Source organism: Microchirus variegatus (genome assembly GCF_963457635.1).
Source record: "Microchirus variegatus genome assembly, chromosome: 7".
In the NCBI taxonomy this organism is placed as follows: domain Eukaryota; kingdom Metazoa; phylum Chordata; class Actinopteri; order Pleuronectiformes; family Soleidae; genus Microchirus; species Microchirus variegatus.
Genome location: NC_139808.1, coordinates 20,597,371 through 20,619,417, shown reverse-complemented (window position 1 = coordinate 20,619,417; position 22,047 = coordinate 20,597,371).

The window sequence follows — 22,047 nt, the reverse complement described above, 5'->3', positions numbered from 1 at the left end:
GGTTTTGAGGGCCAGTTAAGATTAAGGGTTGAGCTTGAGGGTTAAGATAGGAATTGGAATTGGCCCTAAGATTAGTCATTTTCTCCCTCTGGGTTTCTGACAAGACGAGCAGGATGTGTTTCAAAACTTTATGTGTTTGTTGTTAGTGCAGCCAAGTTGTTTTTCAGTCTAATGGTTGGATGTTAGTTTTATGGTGCCACATTTTCCACCCATGGATGTTTACATCATTATAGTGATTGTTCAGGAGTTGTGGCTTTTTCTGCTTCAGTCTGGGCGGCATTTGTTGCTTTTGCATAGTTTGAAGAGAGGAAAATCAAATTGCAGTTGCATTTGCAGTGTCTTGTAAACCAACCAGTCATATGATTAAACTTAAAACAGACGCTACTATTTTTAACAAACACAGAGTTTAAGTACAGATGTGAGTAGATTGACAGATTGCAATGAGGAGCTGAATTAGCATTACCTGAACCATAACTGAATGAGGAGATTTGGAGGTTTTGGGGGGCTGAAGCCATCACCATATCACCATACACCACAACATAAACCTAATATGCTCACTCAATTTATATCAATACATGCTGGACAGGTCACCAGTCCATCACAGAGTCAACTCAGAGACAACAACCATTCACTTTCACACCAATTAGCCTAACTCCATACAGAAAGGCCCTCATTCGAACTGGGATCCGAGCCGGTGACTTTCCTGATGCGGGGCAACAATGCTAGCCACCAGCTAGCAATGCTTCCCACCGTGTGCCCTCCTAAGTTTGCTCCTTCTTTAATATCAACATAAGGTTAGCCTTTTGTACATGCCTGGGGTGTATAAGATTTTGAGGTGTTCAGAGGCAAAAGGGACCTGGGGTGACGCTATGCTAAAGACCAACTTATGCTGTGTTTCCATCATGGTACAGTTTGATTTGGTACAGTACAGTGCGGTTTGATATGGTACAGCCCTGGGTCAGTTTTGCTTTTCAGCTGAGAACAGTACCTTTACTTTGTTTGGCAGGGTGTGGGCTGTGCCCGATGGCCATGTAGCGTGATGTCATATCAGTGCGACGAACATCGAACGTGACACAACAGACAACAATGGAGGATATGCAGCAACTGTTTTTTATTCTGGTTGGTTTGGACGTAAAGTTTGTATGAGAACAGTCTGTCGTCCAATCAGATGACTGTCGTGGGTGGAGCCGGTCTCACCATACTGTACCATTTCACTCTGATACCCCAAGGGAAGGCCCTATTATTCTGGTACTATTCCTATGGAAACCAGGACGCCAGGCCTGATGCTTGGTGATAATAGCAGTGTTACAGGCTAAGCTAAGTGTGTATAGAGCTGTGTATGTGTGTGGTGTAGGCTGTATGGAAGTTAGTGTACTGTGCGTGCATGCATGTGACCTCAGAGAGTGAAGCAGGAAGTGTGCGTGCCGTGTTATTGTTGTCTTGTTGAAGAGCCAGAGACAGAGCCTGTTACGCTGAATATGGTTGCTTAGCTATGTTTTTCCCCTCTTTACAATAGTGTTGTGTTGGTCATGAATGATTCGTTCGAAAGAATGGCCTGGATTTGAGTGAACAAACTGACTGGGATCACTTCATGAACTGATTCGTTCCTTTCTTAGTTCAGTTGAGCTCAGCAGCCACCGTGGCGTCCGGGAGTGGAACTGCCGCGCCTGTGAATCAATTGTGAAGTTGTTCGCCGGCGCCGTCACTCACTCGTGAATCTTCGGCAAACGACGCCAGCCAACGTGCGCCGAGCGGGGACGGAGTGACTAGTAAGAAGAACTGTGTCTACCGTGCTGCTGTGATTCGTCAGTCACTGACTCAGTCATGATTCGCTTACGAACTGACACACAGAGAACTGGAAAACTATGGCTGAGGACATGAATTTCGTTCGAGCTGTCACTCACTCACTGACCCGCGCACATACTGACACACACTGAACTGTGGCTGTGGATGTGAATCTCGTTCGCATTGCGAATGAACTGACACAGAGAACTGGTGAACTGTGGCTGAGGAACGAACTGACACACAGAGAACTGGAGAACTGTGGCTGAGGAACGAACTGACACACAGAGAACTGGTGAACTGTGGCTGAGGACATGAATCTCGTCTGCGCTGTCACTCACTCTATGACCCGTAGCGCGGGTACTGTACTCTATGTACTGTACTGTACTGCACTCAGGGAATACATGAGTCACGTAGCAGGGCACTGGGCTCCAGCTAAGCACTGAACGATTCGGGGAACTAATCTTTTGAACAAATAATTTAAATGAAAGGATTCTAGTGATTCAGTACACTAAAATTAACTGCCGATCCCATCACTACTTTACAAGAGCATTGTACCCAGAGATGACACAGAGAACTGGTGAACTGTGGCTGAGGAACGAACTGACACACAGAGAACTGGTGAACTGTGGCTGAGGAACGAACTGACACACAGAGAACTGGTGAACTGTGGCTGAGGAACGAACTGACACACAGAGAACTTGTGAACTGTGGCTGAGGAACGAACTGACACACAGAGAACTGGTGAACTGTGGCTGAGGACATGAATCTCGTTCGCGATGTCACTCACTCACTGACCCGCGCACATACTGACACACACTGAACTGTGGCTGTGGACGTGAATCTCGTTCGCATTGCGAATGAACTGACACACAGAGAACTGGTGAACTGTGGCTGAGGAACGAACTGACACACAGAGAACTGGAGAACTGTGGCTGAGGAACGAACTGACACACAGAGAACTGGTGAACTGTGGCTGAGGAACGAACTGACACACAGAGAACTGGTGAACTGTGGCTGAGGACATGAATCTCGTCCGCGCTGTCACTCACTCTATGACCCGTAGCGCGGGTACTGTACTCTATGTACTGTACTGTACTGCACTCAGGGAATACGTGAGTCACGTAGCAGGGCACTGGGCTCCAGCTAAGCACTGAGCGATTCGGGGAACTAATCTTTTGAACAAATCATTTAAATTAACGGATTCTAGTGATTCAGTACACTAAAATTAACTGCCGATCCCATCACTACTTTACAAGAGCATTGTACCCAGTAAGCTGTGCATCACCTGCAGAACTAAATGAAGTGCCATGTTCACTACAGACGGAGTCCCGCAATCGTTTTGTAGTTACCATAACGATCTAACGCTAGTGAAGGAGCTGACGGATCCCTTTACTACAGTTCGGGGATCTGCCCGCTCGGCTCTGGTAACAGCAGCTACTGCATATCTGAACTTAGCAGAGCAGTGTCTGTCATGGCTGACTGCAGAGCAAGAGCTGCTCCAGTTGCTTAAGTGATGTGATGTCAGCAACAGTTGTTTGCACTTTGTTTGACAAAAAATATCTGCCAGGGAAACAACTTTGCCCGAGAGCTTCATTTGGGCTGTAGTGTTTGAGCTGATTTACTTGTCTAGCACTTGTTGATGTGTTTCCATAACGTGTCTTGATTTGCTGAAGGTCGTGCTGCCACTTGGAAAGTTGAATATCTCTCAACTCCAAATGCACGTGATGTGGGCAAAGTGAAGCAACGGACCCACAATGCAGTTTGGCAAAGTTTAATGTCGCTCCATTCAAAGTGAATGAGAAGCATTTCAGTTGACACCACCATGTGAGTCCACCATAAATCAAATTGAAGTGGTAAGTATGAAGCCCACATAGTGGGTTTGGATACAAAGACATATCATATGAATTAAGGGGATTCTCACAAAATTGCTGTTGCTGTGCACTTACATAATGAGGGCCTCTCTGAGCCCCATCTCAGCTCAGGACCCCAAGCAAGCTACTGCTTTGCCTTCTCTGTATGCAAGAGCAACCCCCGTCTCATGTGGAGGCATAAAACCAGTAGTTTCCACTTGAGCTGCGTGAAATTTCCGCTATGGGCACACAGTTCTGAACAGGCAGGCAGATTTTGGCAAACGCCTGACACCTGAGCTGAGAGCAATGGAGGAGCCGGCCAACAGAAACAATTTCCTCTCCCTGATGATGTGCAGTGACTCTTTATGCCAAATCATTTTGTAAGAAAAATGGCCAAAGGCAAAAGTCTCACACTCACTCACTCACTGACATCTGCATTTTTAAGTCTAGCCTGGCTATTTTGAGAGCGAACATCACTTATTAGACGCTCTTTGTAAACCAGAATTCCTTGTTTTTTTTTTAAATATAGTTTTGCATTAATGTCTCCTTTAATGGTGACTAATTTAATATGTATTTAATGGGATTTGAAAGTGATAATTTAGTGCATTGCATGCTAAGGATTTACAGGTGCAGTTTAATGGTCTCACACATATGCGGTTAAAGGTATGAACTGAAACTGAAATTGTGCTAAGGGCATCAGAAGAGAGTGTCCAACAATCAGAACAAATGATGCAAATGTTGCTAGCAGAAGCTGGCTAATGCTGGGACTGGACTACACAAATCCAGGCTGATTTTGAAGTGATTTGGTCATGACCGACCGTGTAGTGTAACATATTTAAATTATTTCAGTTTTCCTGCCTAGTCTGACATCTCCTATGTGCTACTGGACGTTGACCAATAGGATAACAGAATGTTATACAAAGTTACAAAACAAAAACGTTGGCGAGAAATAGCGGAAGCACTTCAGCACCACAGTAATGATTGACAACTCCTTGCTCCGTGTCTGTGATGACCTATGAACTTGCGCAGTGTCGTGTACAATGATGAGTAGTGTTGCCAGTCCCCTGAACAAGACATGGCAAGAATCCGCGCCACTGTGATCAATAATCTGACTTGGTGACCATCGTAAAAGACAAAAAAAACAACAACATGTGCAGCTCAAACACTTCCCAGCATGAACTGAGCTCTCGGACAAGGTTTTACTCTGCGCTACTGATGTTTTTAATTGGACAAAGTGCTCCCAACAATAGCAAACACATTGGACATCAGATAAACATCAATTTAGCAACATTAGCGACTCTTGCTTTGTCAACAGCCATGACCGACACAGGCTCTGCTAACCTCCGATAGCTGCCTCTAGCACCAACCATCACGCATTAACCCAATTTGTATGTGGAAGTTGGCCGAAAGGATTTCTTCAAAATGATCAACATCCTTGAAAAACCACACCATAATTTATCACTTAAAAACCATGACTGATTTAACCAAGGCTGCTGGAGTTTTTCCTGGACTCCCAGTATACACTGACTGAGACACAGGAGGCAACATTCAAGATAAGGGTCTGGTAATAGCAGCACTGACAGAAACACAGACCATTCACACAAACAACACCGTCATGAAATAATAATACCTTACAATAACAATAACCTCAAAGGGATAGGAAACTGGAGAATCCATTACACTTCACACTCATGTTGTGTGAAGTGTAAAGGTCCATTCATAGATTTATATTTATATGGACTTACTTTCCATTCATTTCATCCGTCATTGTGCACTTCGTAAGGAGGCTTATAATGACGGGGGACATGGATCAATACCACTGGAAATCATAGGGGCAGTAGAGAGACAATAGTCAGGAAGTAGAGTCTATATACAGGCTTTTAAAAATGTTTCCGCAAGATGGTGCAGAAGTACATCCATTTATATGATGTTACCTGTTACGCCGTGGGAAGAAGCATGTTTGATTTGAGGGATACATCCGGAAAAGTAAGTTGTCAAAAGTCGTTTCGGACATACGGAAATATTGAAAATGTAGCTTGTCATTGATCTCCCTCATCAGCAACACCAACAAGTAATATTCCACATTAATATGACGGCTTAGATTTGGTGGTCTTACATTCCACTGGGCCAAAATCCACTTGTGTTTCAGTCTATTTCAGATCAAGCGCAATAAAATAACCTTTTCAATGGTCGCTTTGTTTGTTGATGCCTGCAACTTGGTACTCAGCACTGCCCTCCAGAGGAGGTGTTGTGTAAAATTTACACAATTATGTTGCACATATTATGCCCACCATAGTACAGAGACTGCACTACTTAGAGTAAAAGATGATATTCTTATGGCCTCTGAAAAAGGACTGGCTTCTATACTGGTCCTGCTGGATCTCAGTTCAGCATTTGATACGATAGATCATGAGATTCTGCTACATAGACTAGAACAAGATGTCAGATGACGGATTTCAGTTTGTTAGTGTAAACGAGGAATCCATTATTCACTAAGGTTAACTACGGAGTTCCTCAGGGTTCTGTGCTCGGACCTATTCTTTTTACCCTGTACATGCTGCCATTAGGCAACATTATCAGGAAACACAACATAGATTTTCATTGTTATGCAGACGACACCCAGCTCTATGTATCTGTACGACCGGACGACCCAAACCCATCTATTAAACTCCAGGATTGTCTCATAGACATACAGACGTGGATGAATCGGAACGTTCTGATGCTTAACACAGAAAAAACTGAGGTCATGGTCCTCGGGCCAAAAGATATAAGAGCACCACTTTCACTTCGTCCCTTGCACTACAGTAAGGAACCTAGGAGTCCTGTTTGACCAGGATTTATCACTGGATGAACACATTAAGCATATATGTAGAACAGCCTTCTTCCACCTTCTCAACATCAAGACAATTAGACATATTATATCACGACAAGACTCTGAGAAACTTATCCACGCCTTTATAACCTCTAGGCTGGATTACTATAACTCCTTACTGTCTGGATGTCCTAGTAAGTCCTTTAGAAGCCTTCAAGAATGCAGCAGCACATATACTGACTGGAACCAGACGATGTGATCATATAACTCCTGTCTTGGCTTCTCTTCACTGGCTCCCAGTGAAAAGATGAATCAATTTTAAAATACTTCTACTTACATACAAGGCCCTGAATAATCAGGCACCTTCTTACATTTGTGACTTAATCACTTTATATCAACCGAATAGACTGCTGCGCTCCCTGAACACAGGTCTACTGGTTATTCCGAAAATAACTAGAAGTAGAATCGGTGGTAGAACATTTAGCTACCAGGCTCCTCTCCTGTGGAACCAACTTCCACTTTCAGTCAGACAGTCTGACTCGGTCTCTGCCTTTAGGGTGAGACTGAAAACCTACCTTTTTAACATAGACTATAGTCGAAGCTAGATCAGGTATGTCCTGATTAGAATAGTTTATCTTATGCTGCCATAGGCTTAGACTGCTGGGGGAAATTTCCCATCATGCATCATTTAAAAACTTTACACTTTTTATTCTTTGTAATTGTGTATTGTATGTCTTTGGGTAACATCTACTGCATGTCTGTCCGTCCAGGGAGTGGATCCCTCACCTGTGGTTCTCCCTAAGGTTTCTACCCTTTTCCCTGTTATAGGGTTTTTTTTCCCTGGTAGTTTTTCCTTACCCTGGTCGAAGGTCTAAGTCCCGTGAGACAAACTATGTTTTGTTAACTGTGGGCTATACACATAAAGATTGATTGATTGATTGATTGATTGATAACCACTCTATGGGAGCTTTAACACTATTGTGTGATTCACATGAAAATAACTTTATTATTTAATTTAAAAAGGTTAAAGGTTATTATTAAAGGTCATTATTAAATAATAAAGCCAACAATCAGTACTGGATTAATACGGCAAACTATAACTTTATAATTTAAAATGTATTTATTGTATTTGTTGTGCAAAGCTGAGCTGTGTGGTTGGCTTTTATTTTGCTGGTGGTTGGAACAAAAAGGTGTTTTGCAATCAATATTTTGAAGCGATAAGCAATATGAGTCACTTGGCATGTTTGAGCATATTTAATTTGCAGCTCATTAATCAACCTTTCACCTTCAAACAATCCTCACTGTTATATGAAGCCTGAAACCATTTGGAAAACAACAAAAAAACACAACACAAATGAATCCCTGAGAAAAACAGTTTGAAAAACAAAAGACTGCACTGTAATTTTTAACATTAACACAATATAATGCATTTCTTTGGCATTTATTGTGCATTCACTATAAATGTGTCTATTCATTTGTCATTTTAAGTGTTAAATATAGTTAACAGCATCATATAAATACAGTATTTACATATCTATATATACAGTATATATTAATTAATTATTGGAGGAAATGAATGTGGCATGACTGTAAAATTATAGTATTTATACATGAAAACACTGCTAAATCACAGTAAAAATATAAATATCATGACAATTTACAATAACTTACTTACACTAACCTGTGGAAATTATAGTGTCTATTTTACAGTAATGTATTGTAAATATATATTTGTTTTAAAAAGAGTGTCTTTAAGAACTGGAGGATAAGATTTGAATAAATCACAAATGTTGTGGTTGTTTTTCCACAGTCTGGTTTTGTTAAGAATGTCCATTAAAGCTACCGTTTAGTGGTAAATCTGAATAAAATGGTTTGAATAAACGGTTCTGGAGCCAAAGTGGGAGGAAGAGGGTAATTTTAAACATTTAGTTTATAAACAAGTCTAAAAATGATTAAAAGAACATGAAAAGACGCCCAAGTATTAACATAATCTTGGCGAGCAAGTTTTGAACAATAGAACATTTAAATAGAGAAACAAACATTGAACTTCGCATATAAGATATGATAGCTAACATTAAGTTTTAATGACTGGTGATTTTGTTTCTTATTTAGAGCAGAAAAGAACATTTCTTTGTAAACTGATTTTGTGATGTTGAGACATTTGTTGTCTTTTAAAAACCATACTAAAATTAGAAAGTGTCTTCTTTAAGATAAACTTACTCAAAAGCACCAGATACCATCACTAATGGAAAAGCAAAAAAACTGTGCCGAGTCAAGCCGGGACTGTGTAGTGGAAAAGCGCCAAATCACTGGATCAGATATTGGAGAGACAGAAATGTAAAATCTGATACAATCCAAAAGCACACAGACTGTCATCCCTAATTTTTACCACGGAGAAACATACAGAATCCAGGAGTCAGGACATTTAGTTCTTCATGTCAAATACACAAGGCTTATATGGTGCAATCATTGAAATCAAAAGAAAAACACAAAACTCAGAACTTTATTCCCTCCCATCTATTATTCCCTCTTTCATATTAGAATTTAACTAAATAAGACGATAGAGAACAGAGACTGTCACACTTCTATAATTATATATTTGGATCTTCTCCCAATGGCATCTCCTCAGTAACGCAACAGTACGTACTTTAAGTGATATAATGAGGTCCTTGAAGTAATTCTGGTCTCTGTAATATAATATATCTAACCCATTTTGTGTTTCCCTTTTCATTGTCTGACGGACACAGGCACAGGCCAGTCTACTGTGTTTTACAAACGCAAGAAACCTGGATGTCAAGTTTCTGGCAATGTTTGATCCTAATTGCGGGTTGAATTTCCCCAAAAGTGGAAAATTAGTGGTTCCCTTTTTTTCTGCCAGATACTCCCCATGTCTGTGTTTTTCTTTTTTGTGTCCTGTTTATTATTACCAACTGTGGTTTGCAGAATCATGCAGGACTTTGAGGGTCTGCGATGTTTCCTGAACGGCAGCGTCTTGGCTTCAGTTGAGGAAAAAGTTGAGTTCTTCAGTCCATGCATTGGAGCGTCTGGACGCTTTCTTCTTTGTGAACTGAACAGATTCAGACTTTGACTCCAGAGAAACAGTTTCTCATTGTCTCTGTCCAACAGACTCCTTCGAACATGAGTCACTCTCAGTGGGTGAATTGTTCTCAAACTGCACGTCACTCATCTCCAGGGCAGCACAAGGACAAAAGTGATCTCATTGGGTTTAAGTCTCTTTCCCGCTTCTGAGCTCCAGCACCTCAGGGACTTTGCTCAAACTAAAACAACCTGGTTTTAGTCTTAAAACAATGTGAGACCACAAGATGAAGAAGAAACAGAGCTGGAAAAAAATCCTTCTCCTAAATTAATGATTTCTGTCTGTTTTTCCGATATTTTGGTCCAAAGAAAATATTTGGCCAAGATGCTCTGAGCTGCCTGAGTGACTGTGCATCCAAAGCAAACGCACAACTAAGATACAGGGAAAAGGTCTCAGTCAGTGCGTGTGGTGTCCACAAAGCAACGTTAAAGCTGCGGTATGTAACTTTCGCCTGCGTTTGGTCTTCATGAACACAAATGCAACAATATTTGTTTGCCGTGTTCGTTATCTGAAAACAGGCTCTGTCAAACAACACTATAAGACCTGAGGGAGCGTTTGTGTGTCTAAAGCAGCAGAGCAAGGACAGCTGGAGATAAGCTTTTATTCTGTCAAACTGCTTAATGCTCTGTTTTTGGAGCTGTGGAGATCACTTCTGAACATTTTGTGGACGCTTCTTAGCTTCAGCCCATGGATCCTTTGAATTAGACAAAATTCTCTAGAAATTTTGGCACTAGAAAGTTTTTGAAACCATCCTAAATAGACATGGGCCATTAAAAGTGCTTGAATTTTGTACAAGAAAGAACCTAATTTGATAATTAGTTAAATGTCACCCATGTTCCTGACGCCGCCTATTGTTTCATGCCCTGCGTTGCTTGATGTACGTAGACTGAGCCTACACAGAATCTCACGTCTCCGCCGTTGGCGCGAGATTCCATGCAGAACAATGAGCGAGTAACGATGGGAGAGCAAATGACATGAAGTCTGGGAAATGAAAATTCCAAGTTTTCTGTCTCACCAAAGACAATTACAAAGACCGACCTTGACCAAAGATCCCAAGGACAACGTAAAGGTCACCTGTCCAGATGCAGAGCATGCTGCAAATCAATTAAAGCGGACACCATGGACGAAGTCATGCTTACAAGTTGCCCAGTGTTGTTTTTGACAACCATCTTAGATTTAGGGTGAATTCCAATTCCTTGCTTAACCCTCAATCTTAACCCTCAATCTCAAAAATGCGCGCTCCCTCTAGTGCAAGTGCCAAAAAAAAGACCAAGCAAAGATGATCATGTTCACCTGGGTCTTGCATTTTCCCCTATGTCTAACCCGGGAGTGAATGCCACACTCTCAGTGGCAAAAGAGATTCTCAGAAAATTAAGTTGAGGGTCAAGTTTAAGGGCTGTATCGCCCTCAATATTGAGATTTTCCGGGACCACCCTTGGGAGCAAGGGCTACCCAGAATGCATTGCGTGTTTTCACATAAGAAAGATGGCGTCGAAAGCAGCGAAGTGAGTGCGATACAAATTAAGTATTTTCTTGTTAATAGAGATATAAAAATTATGAAAACCATTGTATTATCTTAGTTTAGGCCCATATTATGAATTACTGACGTCATTGTTGTGTAACATTTATTTTTATTTAACGATTAAAGATTTTATCTTTTGTCAATAGCCGGCCGGTGCGCACACGCAATCGTTTGCTATCGTTTACCCTTCAATAAGCCGTGGTGTGTGGTAACTGTCAGCTGAATATGTCCATGGTTGTGGTATTTGTATGAGTATCATCTTATAACTAACTGACAACCTAATAACTTGACTGAAATAAAATAATAAATAAATAATCGTGACGTAAATGTGTTCTTCTTCTTTTTTGGAGTTGACCGACTGGACGCAGCTTTCCCGTTATTCTGCCCCCTACAGTCTGAAGACGTATCTGCATTTAAGGGGTGTCCCATTTCTAAGTGACAAAATAACCCTCAACACTTGGTTTTGAGGGCCAGTTAAGATAAGGGTTGAGCTTGAGGGTTAAGATTGAGGGTTAAGATAGGAATTGGAATTGGCCCTTAGTCTTAGTCTTTTGGACGAAAATGCTTATTAGTTTTAGTCACATTTTAGTCACTTCTATATATGATAGTTTTAGTCTAGTTTTAGTTGACGGAATCTCAAAAAGGATTTAGTCTAGTTTTAGTCAAAAAAGAAGTATAGTCTTTTAACAAATTTATTTAGGTCAATAAGTATTGGAGATTGTTGTTGGGCAGTGTCGCACATAATTTGTGAAAATAGCAGCAGACCTATAAGTTCAACACACTGCAACACACTGTGAGCTTGCAGATTGGCTATTATTACACACAAAGAGATGACCACACCGTTACTGAATGTAAACATGGCTAAACATGCTGCTAAAGAAACACACACACATAATGAATTGACGTTAGCGTTACAAAAGCTTACTTTAGCCACTACTACTAACTACTGTGTCCAGTTATTGTCATGTCCTGCTTTCTTTCTGCCGCTAAATAATCCATCTGTTTGTTGTTTGCTAACACGTTAGCATAAAGATCGCTAGCTTAAAATGCTAATGAGTCCACTTACATAAGTGTCGGGTTAGAAGAACTACAGACGCAGTTCAGTCCCTCTGTGGGATTATCCATCGTCATTCAACGGTGAACACACACACACACACACACACACTGCAGAAGCAGTAGCGGTGTACGTGTGCTTTCTCCGTGACCATCAGGTGATTGGCCGAAAAAACGAAATGTCATGCGTTTCAAACGTCGAAAACAACACTGAAGTTGCCCTCCCATCTTAAACTGCGTCAGCACATTCGGTCCTTGAATTTGAGAGAATTCATCCTGGAAAGTCCAACCAAGGTGTAACCTGTCAGTCAAACTTCAACTTGTTTACAGTCGTCTCACTTGAATCTTGCCTCAGTCTCTCTCTAGTAAAACAAATACCTTGTCTCAGTCATATTTGTTTTGACATTGTGTTTAAAGGTGAAGTAAGTAGTTTATAGTGCCATCTAGAGGAGAGGCTGAAATTTACAACAAAGAACTGCTCCTCTGCTCACCCCCTCCCTTCCGGTCAAATGTCGTCCTCGTTGTCTTTCTCCGTGTCAGCAGATGAGGTTCGTGAGGCGAGGGAGAGGGCGAGCTACCGCGGCCGTAGCAGACGAAGCGGAGAAAGTGGAGGCAGGACTTCCGCTACAAGTAAAGAGACGCTTGATTTGTTCTCTCGTGTTTGTCCTTACAGGCTCCAGTAGAAACATGGCGTCTCGCTGCTAACAGTGGCTATGCAACCGCGGCCCACGACCATGTTATTTTACATGACTTTTTGAAACACTACGAAAATGAAACAAAAACTATTATACATCGACTAGACAATGCAGGAGCACATAATATGTATAAAAAAGCTGATTTTGGGTCATATAAACCCATAAATACTACACAGTGTCCCTTTAAAAGTTACACACTGCAGCTTTAAATCAAACTACCAATTTTTCAATTCAAAAAAAAATATCAATTCAATAATGACATTTCAAAGTGTCAAATTTACATAAACCCGTACATATGACTCCTAATCTGCAATCCCTGACAGTTTCACTTGCTGGGCGTCGCTACTTCATGTCTTCTCATGGTGGTGCTGCTCAAATGAATCAGGGGAAACTTGTATTTTCAAACAATGAAATAATGTATTTTTGAATGATTAAATCAATATTTTTTTTTGCTTCTGAAAAAGTGTTGCTTGCTTCGTGAAAAGTGTTGTCTGAAAATATTGACACCAATCTAATTCCATACATTAAGAAATGCCCCATCCACATTCAATACATACATACTTTGTTCTCTATGTTGTGAATTAATAGAGAAACGTTTGATTTCTATCGCTATATGATTGTCTTGCAATATATTGAATACCATAGAATCATTGTATCGTGATATTATTGGTATCGTGGACCATGTATCACGTATGGTATTGTGAGGTACCCGCGTACTGGTTACTCCCTAAACCTCCTACAATACAAGAATGGATAAATATAATAAATTATATTTACGTAATATTTACATATTATGTAAAGCCTTTGTGGCCCGATTTTGTAGAAGTGTCGAATGATAATGTAACGCCTTCTCCTTCTGTGATTTCATTTATTACATTACTTTTTAACTGTGATGGGCCCTTTCACCCTCTTCCAATTTGTGAGAAAACCTCAAACTTCTAAAACTGTGGACTGCAGCTGCTTTTTATATGCTTTGTATACACGTGCTTATGTGTTGCAATCACTGCAGTCCAAAAGGTTGCTCTGTGAAAACTAAAGTGCCTGAAAGTCTGGACGTCACCATTTTAACAAACATAGAAGACACATGGATCATTCACTGCCGCCATGTTTGCTTGCCCGGACTCCAAATATAAGCGCTGACAGTTGTTTTTCTGTTGGCAAGCGCATCTATAACCGCAAATCTAAATCTGTTGAGTGAGAAAAACTCTCCACATGAGTTAAACAGACTAGTCGCACTTGAAAACAGAGGAGTAAGACATCAAGATGAGGCAGCAAAACACTGAAACTCTGTAAACAGCACGTGTCTAGACATATAAATCACACAAGGTGGAAAAAACTTCCAACCAGAGGGTTTTACGTTTTTTTATTTATCTTTTTTTTCTTTTTCAGATTTTGGTTTGGTTTGTTATTAAGTTGAGGAGATGTTTTCTAAGTAAACACTGGTGTAATCTGCTTAACCCACGCAAAGAGACATTTTGTCCTCATTAATCATCATTAGAACTTAGTCTGTTTTTCTTTCACATAACAAAAACAATATTTTTCCTGCTCCACATTCCACGTCTACCATGCACCGTTTCAAATAAAATGCAACAATTATCTAATGCGTTGGGCAATCGTAACCATATGTGCAACCATGCATGTTTGTGTTTGGTGAGCGAGCGTCACCTTTAACCCCAGAGTATCACTGCCAAAACATATTAGTCTTATGTGAACAAAATGTTGTGGAGGAGTTTGACATGGCACTGCTGCTGTATATAATCTGTATAATTCACTCAGATTATTGCTAATTTAATCTTTGTACAATCCACAACTGATCCAGAATTTATGCATTAGTTATTTAAACATTTTTTTTGGGGCAGTTGTCTATGGAGAACCATAATGACATTATAATATGTAAATACATTTATAAATATAGATATAAATGAATGAATGAATGAATGAATGAATGAATGAATGAATGAATGAATTAATGAATTAATTAATTAATATATAGATAATAAAAGAATAAATAAATGCAGAAATACAGAAAGAAAGACATTTATAAATAAACAATGATTTATTTCTTCCTTTATTTAGTCATTCATTTATTATTTTATTAATTCATTTATTTATGCATTTATTAATTCATTCATTCTTTTATTCATTATAATGTAATTTATGATCCTCTTTAACCCTCATGCATCCTTTTTACACAGTTTCATCTTTTATTTATTTGATCATTTTGCCTGGATTACAGTTTTTCTCCATTGGTTTGGCTCATTTCTTGAAACAGAAAAAATTACATTCTCAAAACAACATGGACAAATCTCCAAACCACTTTGCAATTGTCCACAACAGAATTGCATTTCTCATTCATTTATCAAATTGCAATTGTCTGCAAATGATTAAGTACATGTAGCACACAGTTAGCACAGTTAGCCTTCATTTAGCACAGTTTCCAAGTGAATAGATCTTGTTGATCTAAACTGTCGAAGTCTCAGTCTAATGGTTGTTCTCTGCAAAACATGTCAGCATCATTTCATTGTGTAAGTCATCACTTGCACAATAGTCTGTTCAGTTGTCAAAATTAGTCAAGAATATAATACCATGAATATCATATATGAATCTCTTGGAACATTTGATAGATTTATCATAATTGACACACATTGTTTGATTGGTCATCTGAGATGTGTGAAACTCCTCATTTGTTAGCCAAGTTCTATTTTCACCTGACTGTCAATTACACAGAAGCTCCTCATTTTCTTAGACCACCTTCATTCTGATTTGATCCCTGAAAATGAGAGGTCTGGTCGGGCCTCACCTACCAAATTGTGCACTTGTGTGGGACTATGTGAATTTCCTCCATGGCCTGCTCATCAGATCCTGGTTCACTACTCATTCAAGGATGGTCATGGTGTTCCTACCACCTGACTCTCCTTTCCTCAATCCTCTTCCATTGAAGAGTTTTTCTCCGCTTGGCGAGAGAAAGTGTATGAGCATCAGGCTCGAGATCAGAGGTCCCTGCTCCATGTGATGATATTACAGGAGATCAGTGCAGGGAATGGTTGTGACATGCATAGCGTTTCTTCCCTCATTGCATCACAATGGAGAATATACTCTGTGATGTGAACGAGAATCTGTGGCCAGACAGACAGCAGTGTGTGGACGGCCAGGAGGGTGAGGACAGAAATGTCCTCAAGAAATGTTAGTTTTGAATCTCCAGCTTTATTGTGTTTATGTGTTTATATGACAGTATATTGTATATATTGTATATATACTATATATATTTTTACGCTGATGTATGGAAGTTAGTTTATATCTGTGAATAAAAATGGTTACAATTTCCTTGGCAGTATGAGTGCAATGTGTCAAACCTTGGATGGTACTCTTACCATAAAATCCTAAAAAAAAATCTGTATTCTACACAATTGTATTCTGTTAGCTGGACAAAAAAACTAGTAAACCATTGTCAATGAAGGACTGGGCTAAGACTGAGAGGAGGACATGAGGGATATTTCAATGTTCCTCTGCCACAGCGACAAAACATCTAAACATTTTGACGTGCAGTGTTTACACAATGCCAAAGGGACAAAGGGATTTTGGGGGCACTGACTATTTATATGGGAAAGAAATTTGGTTTTGACATGAATTTCATGTCATTCACATGAATGAACTATTTTTGGAGAGATATGAGCTTCTGCAGGTGAACCATGGTGTTGGGCTGAACCATCCAGGTTATTTTGTCAAAAGCACCAAGAGTGTTGAGAACGTCCGGTCTGGTTCGAGAAATGAGCCAAACCAATTGAGAATGATCTCTTGCATTTTGGTGACACTGACTATTATGGGAAAGGAATTTAGTTTTGAAGCATGAGTGAACAGTTTTGGGAAAGATATGAGCTTTTGCAAGTGAACTATGGTGGTGTGCTGAACTGTAAGACTGTTGTGCCAAACGATCTTAGAGTTTTGAGAATGTCATTTCGGTTTCAAGAAATGAGCCAAACCAATGGAGAAAAACTGTAAAAATTAGTACTTCTGATTCTACGTTGGGTCTGTGAAACACTGTTCAAAACAAACACTTAGGTTCTTTACCTTAAGGACATAAAACGTACACATTGAAGCCATATATTGTATATTTAAAAGAATTGACGGAATCTTTCAGTTTTCGCAGTGAAGTCAATCAGGGATTAAGAATATACTGAATAGCCAGCAGGGGGAGACTTTAGTGGATGTTTAAAAAAAAAAAAAAAAAAAAGGATAAAAGAATAAAAGAATAAGGAATATAGGCCTACTTAAATTCCAAGCCGATACTGACATTTTTATATATTTCTTTTTGAACAGGACAGATATTGTTCACTCATTCATCAAAAGTGGAAAATATTTTTTGCTCAAAGGCAGTTTATCTGAATATGACATAGTTGCTGAGAGGATGAATATTAATATTGACAATGAAAAAAGTCCCATATCTCAGGCCGTGTTATCCCTTCAAAGAAAAAAGAAAATCTCATCATCATGTAGTATATGGAATATATAGCATTTTATCACAAGCGTACATGAATTGTCATGAATTGATGCATTCAAAAGAATGAATTCATTCATGAATAACCCGATGAACTGTCAGTTCTTCACATGCATTGACAGCATCACATGCCTGACTTCATGCTGGCACCATAAAGTAAATTATGCATTTGCTTTTGAAAAACTGGCATTTAAAGACGTAGAATGCTAAATGGATTGCATAAGGATAAAAACAAAAACATAGCCCAGTCAACTACATAAGCTATTGACCAAATATTTACTTCAGTGTTGGAAAAGCTCAACCAAAGTGGCAGAAACTACCCTCAAATATACTGTAGATGTTGACAGACAAAATGGACATAATGGGCACATTCTGTAAATCCGCAGAGAGCAGTGACAGATATTATCAAAATGCTGATGCTGACAGACAGGAAGGCAGAGAATTCCAAAAGTTAATTAATAATTCAACAGTTTGGTATTAAATAAAACAGGTACCTTGAAGAGAGACTGTTTCTCAATCTTGTAACATTTAACTTAACTATGGCCCATGACTCTTTATCAGCAGGAACTGTATCTAACATTTGCACATTTTTTCAGTGGTATTTGTTGAATAATTGAGTCAAAATATATTTTATAGTTTAAAATATATTGTAAATTATGAAATACAGGTGGTTATGTGATGTTATCTGTAAAATATATGTAAGACACTCACCTGTTTTTCTTCTTAGTTATTTTCCTATTCAGTCCAAATCCAGAAGTTTCAGAAGTTCAAGTTGACATTAGCCACGTTGTTCAGGTTGAGTAAGGTACACTGAGCTAAAACCTGTCCACAGGTAAAAGAGTCCTTCAGGAAACAAACACTCATTTAAGGTTCCGGGATATTCCCCTATTGTGAAAAATCAACTTTTTAATCTTTTAGTACTGATATTTGGGACTCAGGGGGCCATAACAGTCCCCAAAATGTGAAAAAACAAGACTCAGTCATGTTTTAGTGGTTCCACTTTGTGTAAGAATAGGCGATAAAACATGCAATGTTTACACCTCCCGACCAAGTGACGACAGTGCGGACATTTCACCGTGAATGTTGAAATGGGGAGACGGACGTGGGGAGACTGCAGTGGAACTAACTGTAAGTATTCTTTAAAAAAGCATGCTTAGTTTGTCATTGTTCGTGTAACACCAGCTAAGGCTAAATGCGGTTAGCTTCAGAAGCCCTTGGTTGTTGATTGTGTTTGTAAATTCCTATGCTAGAAAAACACCTTGAACGCACCAGTTACGTGCAGCTGCATGTGTGGATCAATGAACAGCACGCGTTTGAAAGCACGGCAGAAAGGTAACAAAGGTAGGAAAATATAAGTTAACTGCAAACATTTAGGCTTCAATGTGACGGACGTCGAGCAAAAGTAAATTGTTTGCAAAGTTTCTCACGCTGTCGGAAACACGACCAACTTATTGAATCATAAAGTTCTCTATGACAAGGCGATTCAAAAAAAAAAAAAAAAAGCTCATCAGTCAGCGACACCACAACTATGGTGAACACCTACAAATAAGCTCAAGGGGGGACAAGGGGTATGTTTCTGAGGGACAATGTGGGACACCTGGCGCGGCGGTGCCCCCACCTCACGGGCAGACCCATTAATAGTGGTTTACTTATTTCTAGCATATACCAGCTTACATGGTATATTAACCACTTCTTCCCTGACCCTCTTTTTGGAGTCCCTGCTCGAAAATGACATGCCCAAACTAAATAGAGTAAATATCTGCAGTTACAAGCTCTATGTGAATTATCTTGGTATCAAAATAAAGATAACACTTGTGAGATTCCACCAGAGGTGTAAGTTTCACTGTAGACGCCACAGTGTCAGAGTAAATGTACATGGAACACAGCATAACTGAAAGATTTTTTTCTCTCGCCTAAAAAAATATTGCATTTTAAAGCAAATATCACCTTCAAAATATGCAGTAGGAGCTTAAAAACACATGGAGGTCGTGTAACAACATGTGGACATGAGCTGTGCAAAGTCTGATGCTGCTGAAATGAAGCAGAGTGAAATTACAGATGTTTTATTAAAGAGATGTCTAGGCGTTCTCACTTTTGGCACAGCTTGGCATCATCTGTGCCATTTGAGATTTCTTAGGTACCAAATTATTAAAAACCCATTTAATTTTATTTATATGTCACTACAGGTCTGAAAAGAAAAAGTATGATAACTTAGTATGATAAATGGATGCTCCCTGTGCGGTGCGTAATAACAACTCTGTGACTCCGCAGCGTCTTCAGTTACGCAGCGCCATAGCTCTGGCTTACCTTGGTCAATTAGGGTGATTGACAGCTCATTTTAAACCTCTAAACCGGTAGAATCAGACCCCAAATGCATGTGAATCACTTCATTAGCGAGTCAAAAGGACATAAATGCATATGACGCATTTGTGCAGACATTCGCCCTTCTCTAATCAGAACGATCTAATGTCGCGCTGTAATGATCAATCAGACCGGGATTTGTTACCATAGCATGCTGGAAAGTGTAGTTCTTCATTAGAACTGGTTTTGTTCCGGTGGAAATAACTTGTTTTGATAAACAGCAAAGGTAAGACAATATTTCTGATTGTATTTCTTGAAAGTCAGTTGTTGTTATGCTCTTATTTTTGGGCTGGATCTGTGAATCTTGGTCATAGAGTGATAAAAATGGTACCGCTGGAATCTGTAGATTATTTGTTGTGCAGCCGACACGTGTTTTTCAAAGTGTGCGATGTGACGTTTTTTTCCGCTCCTGCTGTTTGATCCATCGGTGTCTTAATTGTGTTTGGTGAACATAAGAATGGTTTATATGAGCTTTTAGCTGAGTTTCTGACCTTTCTGTGGGTATGCAGCATGTCTGTGTTTGTTAAAGTTAGATATGGTTTTATGAAGCTTTTGTCGCTGCGTCTGACGCTGCACTGAACTGTCAAGTAATGTTCGTTTGGCTGCCTCGGGCTCCAGGATATAGAGCGACCAACTTTTTTTTGAGCAAGCATTGATTATGCGTGACACAGTCTGAATTTGCGGGATGCATGAATTGGGCTTCAAGCGATGTGCGCGCACGCGCTACGCGGGACGGGTAGTCACCCTAACCACAACACAGTCCTCGATTAACGACACTCTTTACAATGCCGTGTCTATTAATCGTGATTTCAATATCAATCAAATTAATCTTTTTTGTTATTACCTATGGACATACAGCCATACCAAAGTAAGCCAGTTATGCAGCTAAATAATGTAATGTAAATCATTAATTTAAAAGAAACATGTTACATGTTAAAAGGTTTACATGTTAAATACAAAGAGGTGATAAAATAAGTCCTACATTTGAAAATAAATCCCCATTGTATGAATATTTTGGGAATTTGTACAATGTGTTCTTATTCTGATTTAGCATTTTATTATTTTGTCTCCCAACACTTTACCTGGCAGGCATGCACTTCAATGAAAATACAGACCGTCTGATGGTGAGCTGCTGTTCAACTGGAAGAAAGGAGAATGCACAGCAAAGCCATTGAAAGAGCAGCCAACGTTCAGTAAGTTTTCTTTTTAACTTTTTATTGAAAGTCACACTAGAAATGTAAACGTCCATTAGAAAATATGGGTAAACAAAACAAATATATAAATTACACTAGTAAAATAAATAAACACAACAAATTAAATACAATATTGCACTTTCTGTTATTGCAGACAACATGGATGAAATAGTGGACCTGGTGTTAGAGAAGGTGTTTCTGGAGCCTGGTCCATACACGGATGCAGTTTTGAGAATGTCCATCCCTGAAGATCGCTCTGCACAGTTTGAGAAGCCGGACAAAAAGAAGGTGATAGAGCGCTATGTGACAAGGTTCAGTCAATCCAATCCAATCCAATCCAATCCACTTTATTTATAAAGCACAAGTTTAAACAAACAAACTGTTACCAAAGTGCTGCAGTCAAGGGCTGGTCTGAACCCCACATAGATGTCTTCAGCCTCAGGGAACTCTCTCCATAGCACCACACAGCTGGGCAGTGACACGCCAAGTTTTTGTCCCAGAAAACTGTAACAGCTGAACAGTGTGTGTGTATATAAATGTTTAGTTGTACATGTACATTTTTTAGATTACTGTTTTTTTCTGTCACATGATGTAAACATAAAAAATAAAAGTAAATAAAGTGTGCTGAGAGTGAATTTGATTTTGTCCAGAAATGTAAATGTGTTTGATATGTAACATTTTAACAATAGTCAAACTACCTTTAGAAATGGAAAATAAGGAATGGAACAAAGTTGCAAAATTTAATTTATATATGTGTACTGTTACTACAAATTAGTAACAGTACACAAGTAAAAAAAATAATAATAGTAAATTAAAATAATGATAGCAATAAAAACAATAACTAAAAACAAATAACCAATCGACCTGCACTGCTGCACACCTTGCAAAAATTGACAACATGCAAAATACACTAATAACACAAAACAAAATACTTGTGGGTGTATAGGCATAATTCACCATGATCTGTATGTGTAGGTTAAGGCATTGGAAGGAGGGTTGGGTTCAAGGCATGCAAGGGTTTATGCTCAAAGCTGTGTTGTGGATATGGTTGCATAGTGACCATGGTCCCTTTAAATTGCTGGGTCACGTGGTGATGAAAAACGCCATATTTGTTTTGGGCAATCAGCTGTTCTTCATTCATAAAATAAATGACTAACGCCGCTGCGTTAGTCGATGCTGGAAAT